The following is an 11,337-nucleotide window of genomic DNA, read 5'->3' as shown; positions in this document are numbered from 1 at the left end:
AGGCAAGGTATTTAAGTTCTCTGTATCTCTGTCTCTTGATCTGTAAAATATGCAAATTAATATTCTTTACTTACCAGGGCTCTGTAATGTATCTGGAATGTATCGAGTGTTTAACAAAGTTTAGCTATCAATCTCATTTGACTTTTGTGAGATTTTCCCTTTTAGGAAAATGTTCTTTTTTCTTAGCCTACTCACATGAAAGAATTTTCCTATTTGGCAAAAAACAACTCTATGTATTAAGAGGTCATCATTAATTTACCATATACTATATATCACTGTCTTTTATGCCAGTTCTCCACTTGATGGGAACAGAGCTACACTCCCTGACAGTAAACTAACGTTAGGGAAGCATTCTTTTTTTTTTTTTTTTTTTGGTCCCTCTCCAAGCACTGATCCATCTGCCTTTTATAGAATCTCTCTCACATTGTTGGTAGGGTTAAAACACGTGTGCTGAATGAAGAGACCCGCCCCCCAAACAGGCTTTGTGTGAGCATCATGGCTGCTTATTCACCTGGGTGCAGGTGGGCTGAGGCTGAAAAGGGCATGAAGGGCAGTGGGGTAGGAGTTGGTTTTATAGGTTTGGGGTGGGCAGTGGAAAGTTTCAGTTTAGGGTGGTTTTTTGTAAGCTGGGAGGTAGATGTAGGCTGTGGAGTCAGGAGGTTGACCAAGGTTGGTTACGAAGTCCAATGACCTTATCAATTCTGGCGGGAATAAGGAACAATAGAGAATGTCTCAAAGTTAAGTAGGCACAGAAGGGGTTGATCATTTCTTCCTCTTTTCGTGCTCTTCCTGTTACTTTAGATTTTCTAGGTACTCATCTGAGTGTCTGTGCAGGTCACAGAGGTTAACATGGCTTCAAGGCAGCAGCTTTCTAATTTCACACAAGCCCTTTGATTCCTTTGTGTACATATCATAACCTTCCCTGTAAAACTATTAGTATTTCTCATGGATAAAAAAAGTACCTTATCATGTCATTATCTTTTCCAGAACTTCTGATTATTCTAATGATGATCAAACACTTACTCCTTTTTTAAGAATGTGCCTAATTTTTCTACTTTCCTGTGAAAGAGATAGCAGTTTTATATTATTTTAAATAACTTCATTGATTTGGCAGAGATTAGAGGGTGTTAAAAACTAAAATTCCATCTTATATGAATGTCCCAGGTTCCTGAAAGCCCTGTGATTTCATGATAACCACTATGTGTGTGTGTGTGTGTGTGTGTGTGTGTGTGTGTGTGCGCGCGTGTGTATATATATATATATTTTTTTTTTTTAATTTTTTGAGACAGAGTATTGCTCTGTCACCTAGGCTGAAGGGCAGTGGTGGGATCTCAGCTCACTGCAACCTTCACCTTCCAGTTAGCCCTCATTTTAATTACTGAATTTAAAATAACCAAAAACAAAATGAAAGTTTATATATTTAGTCAAGTTTTTAAATTATTGATTTTAGTGTCAATTTTTTGAATGTTGTATTTTATTAGTCACCCAGGGACAATTTTATTTGATTTTCAAGCATAAATGTTTGAGAAGACATCCTTTCGTTCATCAGATGTCTACATTCTCCTTCCCCACTTGAACAAGGAATATCAGTAACAGCACTTTCTTTTAATACTCTAGCTTAAAGAAAATAAGAAAACATAGTTAGTTTTTTTTTTCTCACTCCCTTTATTTTCTTTTATGATTTTCTTGGGGGAATAGTTGTATCGAAGATCATCTCAGCTGTTAATACCATGCACTCTCAGGATTGCTCTGTGTGTGTGTGTGTGTGTGTGTGTGTGTGTGTGTGTGTGTATGTGTGTGTTTCTCTTCATGGGATTTATAAATACAGAGCACATGTCTGACTCTTACTTAGCTATGTTGTAGCTAAGTAAGTTCTTAATAACTAAGTATGACTAAAAAATATTTCACAAGATCAAGTGCCCCTAATGGAATTTCAGATACAAAAAGAAAACAAAGCACACTATTTTTATTTCCTCCAAACAACAGGTACCTATATAAGAAAATAATACAGGGGCTTAGAATTCAAGAAATTCTAAGACTCTTTCATGTCTTTTCACTAAAACAGATTGTTGGTATTAGATTTTTTGAAAGTCAATATAGTCATCCTTTTACGTTTATCTTGTACTGAATGACTAATTTTTAGCAATTAACAGTGATAGCACATTTTCTGTATCCACGCATTACATTTTCTTTATTCGATGTTGAAAAAGATACAGCTAAATATATCAATATCCAAGTACCTGTATTACCTAATAAGCTGATTAAAATATCAGCTAGTAATGTTTCTAGGGATATTAAATTTGAAATAGTTATACCCTAGTAACACTTATTTGCTGGTCATTATTCACCTTTACTTTTCTTTAGATAAAAGCCTCTAAGATGATCCCCGATGATTCCCACCTCTTATATTGATGACTTCTGTTGAGTGTGGGTTTTACCTGATGTTGGCTTCGGAATAATAAAACAGGACAACATTAATGTGATGTCACTTTTGTAATTAAGCTACAAAAATACTGTTGCCTTTTTTTTTTTTTTTTTTTTTTTTTTTAACTCTTGGGCAGCCTTTTCTCGTTCTCTGATTCACTTGCTCTGTGAGAAGTCACCTGCCATGTCATGAGCTTCCTCATGGAAAGATCCACATGGGAAGGAGCTAATGTTTCTAGGCAATTGCCACTGAGGACCTGGGGCCTGCCAACAGACACCAGTGAGCTTGAGGGTGGATATGTCTAGGACTTACAGGTAGGCCTTGAAATGACTGCGGCCTACACCTTGCATATGACACTGTGAAGAGTCTGAGCCAAAAGGACCCAGCTAAATGCTCCAATCCCTGATCCGCAGAGACTGAGATAGCAAATGCTTGTTGCTTTAAGCCTCTATGTTTTGGGGCATTTGTTACTCTGCTATTATCTACTGATAATGATACAGGCAGATTCTTTACCTATTTAATAAGTTTCTCATCAATTTATAATTTGCAGAAATTCCATTCTCTTCTGTCAATGACTATATATAAACCACAGGTTGAGGGAAAAGACTATCACACTGTTTTTTGGTAACGTTTTATTTCCTATTTATGTTTCAAATAATGTATCATTTAATTACCTCAAAGATTAGAATGTCAGGCTAGCCCTTCTCATTTCATCAAGCTATATTTTTCTTTAGAAATACTAGTTTCTCTCAATGGACAGCAATGAAGTAAAAGAATATATTTCCTTTAGATGGATAGATGGAATAGATATCTACATAAACAATTAATTACAGAAAATAATCAATAATTGTCATTGAATTTAAATAATATTTGCAGCTCTTCATTTCAGAAAAAGACTTTTTAATGAAAAATCTCATCCAAGATGAAACAGTGCCCTTCATAGATAAAGAAATGAGAAATTAACCTGTGCTATAAGAAACGTTGAATATGTTCTGAGTCATGCTGTGAAATCCTTTTCATAAGTAAAAAGTCTTTTGGTGGCTGGATTTTTATTAGGATATACAGTTTCCAGAATGTTTTGGATACTTGAAGATACTCCATTCTGATCAACTGTCCTTAATTAGATCCCAGTAGGATGCAGTGGAAACTGTCCATCGCAGTGATTATATGTTAACGCTGGTCACTTTTGAAGTATATATGAAATAAACCAAACAATATGACCATTTGTAGGAATATGCAAAATAAATATTTATCTATATTTATAGATTGTGTATATATATTTATAGATGCATATAGATTTATATGCATCAGGGAATTATTATATTCACTGTTTCCATAGAATTTTGTTCTGAATTTAAAACCATAGCATACAGATTCTAGTCACTATAAATTACTCTCAGAAAATGGAGACCGCTGGCAAGTGAAATATTGTTATATATGAAGTAGTTACCAGGTGAAATGTCCCCATCAGGAGTCCTAGGATGGGTCTGTTCAGTGTCTTCTTGGTTTCCAAATTCTTAATTTAGATGCTCCTCCTGTGAGTACAGTTCTAATTAAAAAGGCAGGAAAATCACTCTGCTAAATGTTTACTGTTTATTTAGGGAATGGGAATAGAGAAGAGTTCAGAGGCTGTTAGAAAGAAGTATATTTTCCTGACTAGCTGTGTCCTTCAGAAAAGATTTCCTCAACATCTTTTAAGAAGGGGAATACCATCTTTCTTTTCTTCCCTTTCCTTTTCTTCCCTTTCCCTTTCTTTCTTTTTCTCTTGCTTTTCTTTTCTTTCTCTCTTTCTTTCTTTCTTTCTCTCTTTCTCTCTTTCTCTCTCTCTTTCTCTCTTTCTCTCTTTCTTTCTCTCTCTCTTTCTCTCTTCTCTCTTTCTCTTTCTTTCTTCTTTCTTTTCCTTTCTTTTCTTTCTTTCTTTTTGAGATGGAATTTCACCCTTCTTTCCCAGGCTGCAGTGCAATAGCACGATCTGGGCTCACTGCAACCTCCGCCTCACAGGTTTAAGCAATTCTCCTGCCTCAGCCTCCTGAGTAGTTGATATTACAGGCATGCGACACGATGCCTGGCTAATTGTGTATTTTTAGTAGAGATGGGGTTTCTCCATGTTGGCCAGGCTGCCTGCCTAGGCCTCCCAAAGTGTTAGGATTACAGGCATAAGCCACTGCACCAGGCCAATATCTTTTAAAACAGGACTTTTGGAAAACTTAATATAGTTTTCAGGGAGTTTCCCATTGTTAAAAAAAAAAAAGTCTCTTGGGTGAGACAAGAGTTTATATACCTAGTGTGAACAGGTCTTTTTTTGACCAAGTATCTACACCTACAAACTAATGCTATTTCCTCTCCTATTAAATTTGATTTAAAAAATTGGTGTTATATTCTTTTTTTTTTTTTTTACCACTAGAAAAAAAACACAGAGCTTTATTGTTCTCAACACCAGCGGCAGCGGTCTCTGTAGGACAGGGGAGTGAGTTCTGTTGACTGACAGGGATAGGTGGCTCCTACTTGCTGGCCATGAGCGGGTTCCGCAGGACCACAATGACTGAGTCCCCGCAGGAACATCTTGGAGATGTAGCGGTCTTTGTTGACTGGCTTGGACTTCTTGCGCTTGCTGCTCTTGGGTACCTCAGTCCACATCTCCTTCACGTTCTCCAGCACCATGTTGCTGTGCCTATCGAAGGCCTTCACACAGCCCAGGAGTTTCTTATTGCTGCGGCAGTTGATGAGCACTTGGGTGTTGTTCTTGACGGACCGAGTGAGCACAGAGAGTGGACCCGTGTTAAATTCCTCCTCCTCTCGCTTCCGCAGCTCCTCCGGGGTCATCTCACTCTTGCTCTTGTTGAGGAGGCTCATGTTGGTCACTAAGCTCTCGGTTCACTCCGGTTTCCTCCGCGTTGCTCAGTGCTCTTTCTTTTAAAGATGTTTACTGTGGGACGTCTGGACTCATTCTAGGATATATGGATATACAGACATACATCATACAAAACTCTAAGCATATACACTATGTATACACAGTGTGTATATAAATACATATATGCAGTGTATATGTATTTATGGTACACATGTACAGTAAACATATACAATATATACAGTGTATATCCATAAATACACATGTGCTTGTATGTGTGTGTATTTAAATGATTTCTAATCTTGAAAATATAGATACAACACTGTTGTTGATTTATTAATTTTATTAATCATTTTGACGTTTTCCTAACATTTCCAAAGGACTTCTTTTTTATAACAAGACATTTAATGGTATTTTAAAATATATAAATGTTTCTGCAAGAAAATTGACACTTTTAGAAAAAAGAATTTTGGCAGAACCATTGTAATGAAAATAAAATTAATAATATATTCTCATAATATTCAGTGTACTCAAAATAACGTTTCTTTCAGACTCGAGACATAGTTGAAATTCTAACTGCACAGTAGGTTCACCTTGCCTACTCCCTAGACAGAGCCAATTTATCAAGACAGGGGAATTGCAGTAGAGAAAGAGTAATTCATGGAGAGCCAGCTGTGCAGGATCCTAGAGTTTTATTATTACTCAAATAAGTCTCCCCAGCATTCGAGGTTTAGAGTTGTCAGTTCTGGGCCGGGCGCCGTGGCTCACGCCTGTAATCCCAGCACTTTGGGAGGCCGAGGCGGGTGGATCACAAGGTCAAGAGATCGAGACCATCCTGGTCAACACGGTGAAACCCCGTCTCTACTAAAACTACAAAAAATCAGCTGGGCATGGTGGCGCGTGCCTGTAATCCCAGCTACTCAGGAGGCTGAGGCAGGAGAATTGCCTGAACCCAGGAGGCGGAGGTTGCGGTGAGCCGAGATCGCGCCATTGCACTCCAGCCTGGGTAACAAGAGCAAAACTCCATCTCAACAACAACAAAAAAAAGAGTTGTCAGTTCTGTTGTTGTTGTTGTTGTTGTTTTATTACACTTTAAGTTCTGGGATACAAGTGCAGAATGTACAGGTTTATTACATATGTATACATGTGCTGTGGTGGTTTGCTGTACCCATCAACTCCTCATCTACATTAGGTATTTCTCCTAATGCTGCCCCTCCCATAGCCCTCACCCCAACAGGCCCTGATGTGTGATGTTCCCCCGCCTGTGTCCATGAGTTCTTATTGTTCAGCTTTCACTTATGAGTGAGACCATAAGGACAACTTAGTAGGTGAGGAGAAGCCAGTGAGCCAGGAGTGCTGATTGATCAGGTCAGAGATGTAATCATAGAGAATGGAAGCTGTCTTTCTGTGCTGAGTCAGTTCCTGGGTGAGCACCACAAGATCAAATGAACCAGCTTATCAATCTGGGTGATGCCAGCTTGTCACAGGCCTTAGAACCAGAAAGACTCCATTTTAAGTGTAAATGAGACTGAGACTTGCTGGGCTACATTCTTAGAAAATTAGGCCTTCCTAGCCTCTAGTTGTTTATGGATAAGGGAACAAATTAACAATATTTACCAAACAGGCCTGGGAGTGTCCAGATATACTGATATCTGGAGAACAAAGGCATTCCTAATTTTGCTTTAAAGATAATACTATCTATTCTTGCAAAATATAGTAATTAAGAAAATGAACCTTTTATCACAAACTCTTGTAGCAGAGCACATCTCCTCATATACAGGAATGTTGTGCCCAGGGTGGTTGCGTTCCTCTTTTTACTTTTGGGAAAGTCCTACTTCTGTCTATGGAGTAGCTGTCCTTTCACCACTTGACTGTCCTAATATACTTGCTTTTGCTTTGCACTGCGGACTCGCCCTGGATTCTTTCTTGTGTGAGATCCAAGAACGCTCTCTTGAGATCTGGATGGGGAAACCTTTTCTGTAACGAGCTGATCCATCAAGTACAGGGTTTATAAAATATTTCAAGCACTGATCTTTGGAGCACTTGAGCAAGGGTCAGAATCTTGTAGCCTCCAGCTGCGTAATTTCTAAGCCAAAATTTCTAATCTTGTGGCTGATTTGTTAGTCCTACAAAGGCAGTCTAGTCCCCAGGGTGAAGGAGGTTTATTTTGGAAAAGGGCTGTTATCATCTTTGTTTTAAACTATAAACTATAAACTAAGTTCTTCCCAAAGTTAGATCAGCCTACACCCAGGAATGAACAAGGGGTTTGGAAGTTAGAAGCAAGATGGAGTTGGTTAGGTCAGGTCTTTTTCAGTCTCAGTTACAATTTTTCAGTGGCGGTTTCAAAATTTGTCTTGACGATGTAACATAGAGACAAGTTGCAAAATATGTACTTAAGATATTGGAAATAAAGAAAATAATAGGAAATGAAGATAAAATGAAAATACAAATTTTATCTGATTTACAGTTGCTTGTAATCTGCCAACATTTCCTTTTCAATAAAAAAAAGTCATGTTTCTAATTCAGTACTATTGGCAGAGTTTGATTTTTTTACTGGAGGTTTAAATGTCAAAATGAATTTTCTTTAAAGTGGTCTGTTTTTCTATCCTAAGGCTATTTTTCTCCTGAATGAATTGTAGTGATTGCAAATTCAATTGATACAAAAAGGTATAGTTCTTAGCAAAAAGAAATAAGAAACAGCAAGAACATCTGATAACAAATTACTTGCTATCATGTGTTTAAAAGAAATAGTTACTCAGTAACTTGAAGGAAAGCATTTAATGGATAATATACCTCAACAAAGACTAAAAGTACAATTTATAAGCTGACAGAAAATTTGCAATTTGGGATACTGTGAAAGAAATAACAGTATTGAGAAGAAACTTATACTTAATCAAAGCTAACTTTCTCCACATTGTTGATTTCTACTTCGTCAGAGGAAATCTTGTAATTTAACATAGTGCTTTTATTTAGTTTTGAATTATAAGTTACTTATCTAGATCAGCTGATAAAAAAAAGTTGTTTTGCAATATCAGATACTCTATTCAATTTTAAAGAAAAGGACAGTTTTTTTGAAGTAGGATTATGCTATTTAAAAAGCAAACTTTAAATAATTTTATACAAGGTATTTAACGTTTTTGTGAATACGAACAGCTTGAAGTTATTAACATCTCATCACCATACACCAAAGTAAAGTTAGTCAGAAAATTAATCAATGATTTATGGTTATACCAAACTCATGCACTGAAAGATTTCATCTAAATACATATTTTGATAGACCAGGCTCATGGGAGAATATCTTATTCTTCACAATTCCTCATCAATATAAATATTTGAAATTTCAAATCGCGTTTGAATTTAGAAACAGTAATATAGTACATGCCTTGGCAATATCCATAATAATATAGAAGTAATGTAGAGAAGAAACTTCAAAAAAGGCTTGGCTGATTAAAACATAATTTTTAAGTGGTACAATAGAAAAAGAGCAGTGGTATTAACTGAGGCAATGGGTTTGGATAATGTGGGATGGAAGAAAGAAATAGAAAAAGCATACTGAGCATCTACATGTTTCAGAGATTTTTAAAGATACCGTCTATTCTTTATAATAGTGACAGATTGATAGAATAAATTTCATATTTATTACAATTGAGGAAACTGGACAAGCGATGTTCTCATCCAAGCCCACACAGCTATTTTGTTGGTTAAAAAACTTCTATGAGGTTTACTCGTGAAATTCAGAGAAACTTGACATCGAAACAAACTCATACATGTGACTCCAAAACCTATCCACTCTTACTGTAGCTGATATTATTGTATGAGCAAAGCCACAGTAAGATATGAAATATCATAATGTGTTGGGGTGATGAGGCTATGGCTGGAGTTTGGGTTTTGGGGCCCTAATGAAGTTGGGCTTAAATAGCAGCCTGTAATTTAACTCTCCAATTTAAAGAAAACCATAAATATCAATATAAGAACTTACATTTTATACTGTACTCAGTGGTGAGCCAACTAAAATTTTAAACAGAAGAGTCACCAAATCAAAATTATAGTTTAGATTTGTGAATTCCTTCAGCTTCTTCTAGGAAGAAACACATTCTCCAACACAGCATCATGTTTAAAAGTGGCTTAGCTAAGCTACATTACATTCTAACTGTGTTAGTTTAAAAATAAATTTAATTTAATTTAAATTTAAAATACGACAGTTTCATAACAATTGCAGTTTCCAATACATTTTTCTACTGTTATTTTCTTTTAAAACTAAACTCTAAAATTTATGTTTAGTGATTAAATATAAAATCTTAGGAAGGAGAGCAAGATGGCCGTTTAGGAACAGCTCAGGATTGCAGCTTCCAGTGAAAGCGCAGAGGGTGAGTGGACGCCGCACTTTTATTGCACACAGACTAGGAAATTCCCAGGTGGAGGAGCTCCACAGGTCACCAGTGCGGCTGTTTCGGCCAGGGCGGCTGTGCCGGCAGGCGCCGCTGCTTTGCCCCATGCGGCTGCTTTGTTGGCGCCCCGGAGCAGCGGTGCTCCATACAAAATACACCGGTCCGGGTGCCCTTTTGGCTGGCGATTGGAGCCATGGGAAGTCACCCATTCATCTGTTTAAAAAGGGGACTGAGCAGAGAACCAGGACAGTAGATTCCTGGGCAAAAAAAAAAAAAAAAAGCACCACAAACCTCAGTGCCGCTGTTTTAAGCCAGTGCAGTGAGTGGCCACAGGGGAAAACAAACAGACCCTGGTGCCTCTTCAACAGGCGACTGGAACACCAACTTAAAAAAGGCTCTGAGGCAGGGAGCCAGGCGATCAGGCTCGGCTGGTCCCACCCCCACAAAAGAACAGCAACCAGAAACTCTGGATTGAGAGTTTCACAGCAAGCGCAGCTGAACCCGGGGCGGTCCAGCTCTGTGGGGGAGGGGCGTTTGCCATTACCGAGGCAGCCCACCAATACGGAAGTAGTCAGCCAATGCTGAGGCAGCCCGCCATTGCCAAGGCAACCAGCCATTGCTGAGGCAGCCCGCCATTGCCAAGGCAACCCCCCACTGCAGAGAGATTCCGCCTCAACAGAGGCGGGCCACCATCGCCAAAGCAGTTCTAACTACACCCATATAAACAGGACCACAGGGAAGTTCACTCGGCAGCTGGGCGGAGCCCACAGCAGCTCAGCAAAGCCTCTACAAGCAGACAGTGACTAGGCTGCCTCCTTGCTGGGCAAAGCAGCTCTGAAGGAAAAAAAAAAAAAAAAAAAAAAGAGAAGGCAGCAGCATAACCAAAACTCATAAAGCCCTAAATCCCTGGGACAGAGCACCTGGGAACAAAAAGCTGTTTATGAGTTCTGCTGCAGCAGACCTAAACGTACCTGCCCAGCAGCCCTGAATGAACAACAGAGCACACAGCTCACCATTTGAGCTCCTATAAAGAAGAGACAGTCACCTCAAGCAGCTCCCTGACCCCTGTATATGCAAAGAGACACCTCATAAAGGAGAGATCAGATTGGCACTAGGCGGGCATCCTTCTGGGACAAAGATAGCAGAAGGAGAAAACTGGTAACAACCCTTACTGTTCAGCTGCTGCTGCAGGTGAACCCCAGGCAAGCAGGGCCTGGAGTGAACCTCAGCAGACCTACAGCAGAGGGGCCAGACTGTCAGAAGGAAAACCAAGAAACAGAAATAACCTCATCATCAACAAACAAAACATCAATCTGAAAGATTTGAGACCCAATCTGAAAGCCAGCAACTACAAAGTCGACAGGTGGATAAATCCTTAAAGATGGGAAGAAACCAGCACAGAAAGGATGAAAACACCCAAAACCAGAACACCTCACCTCCTATAAGGGATCACAACTCCTCACCAGCAAGGGAACAAGGTTGGAGGGAGAACGAGTGTGATGAAATGACAGAATCAGACTTCAGAAGGTGGGTAGTAAGAAACTTCTGTGAACTTAAAGAACATGTTCTAACCAAATGCAAAGAAACTAAGAACCTTGAAAAAAGATTTGACGAAATGCTAACGAGAATGGACAAAATAGAAAGGAATATAAGTGAATTGATGGAGCTGAAAAACG

The 11,337-nt window shown here is 38.6% G+C and overlaps 1 pseudogene; it reads right to left on the bottom strand.

Moving 5' to 3' along the window:
• Nucleotides 1-4,830: 4,830 nt before the first annotated feature.
• Nucleotides 4,831-5,324, bottom strand: LOC116524214 (annotated as a pseudogene).
• Between the last annotated feature and the right edge of the window lie 6,013 nt (nucleotides 5,325-11,337).

Source organism: Sapajus apella, unplaced genomic scaffold (genome assembly GCF_009761245.1).
Source record: "Sapajus apella isolate SASKATOON/1434 unplaced genomic scaffold, GSC_monkey_1.0 scaffold44, whole genome shotgun sequence".
Classification (NCBI taxonomy): Eukaryota; Metazoa; Chordata; class Mammalia; order Primates; family Cebidae; genus Sapajus; species Sapajus apella.
The sequence above is the reverse complement of the archived record's forward strand: the minus strand, read 5'-3'. Positions and strand labels throughout refer to the sequence as shown.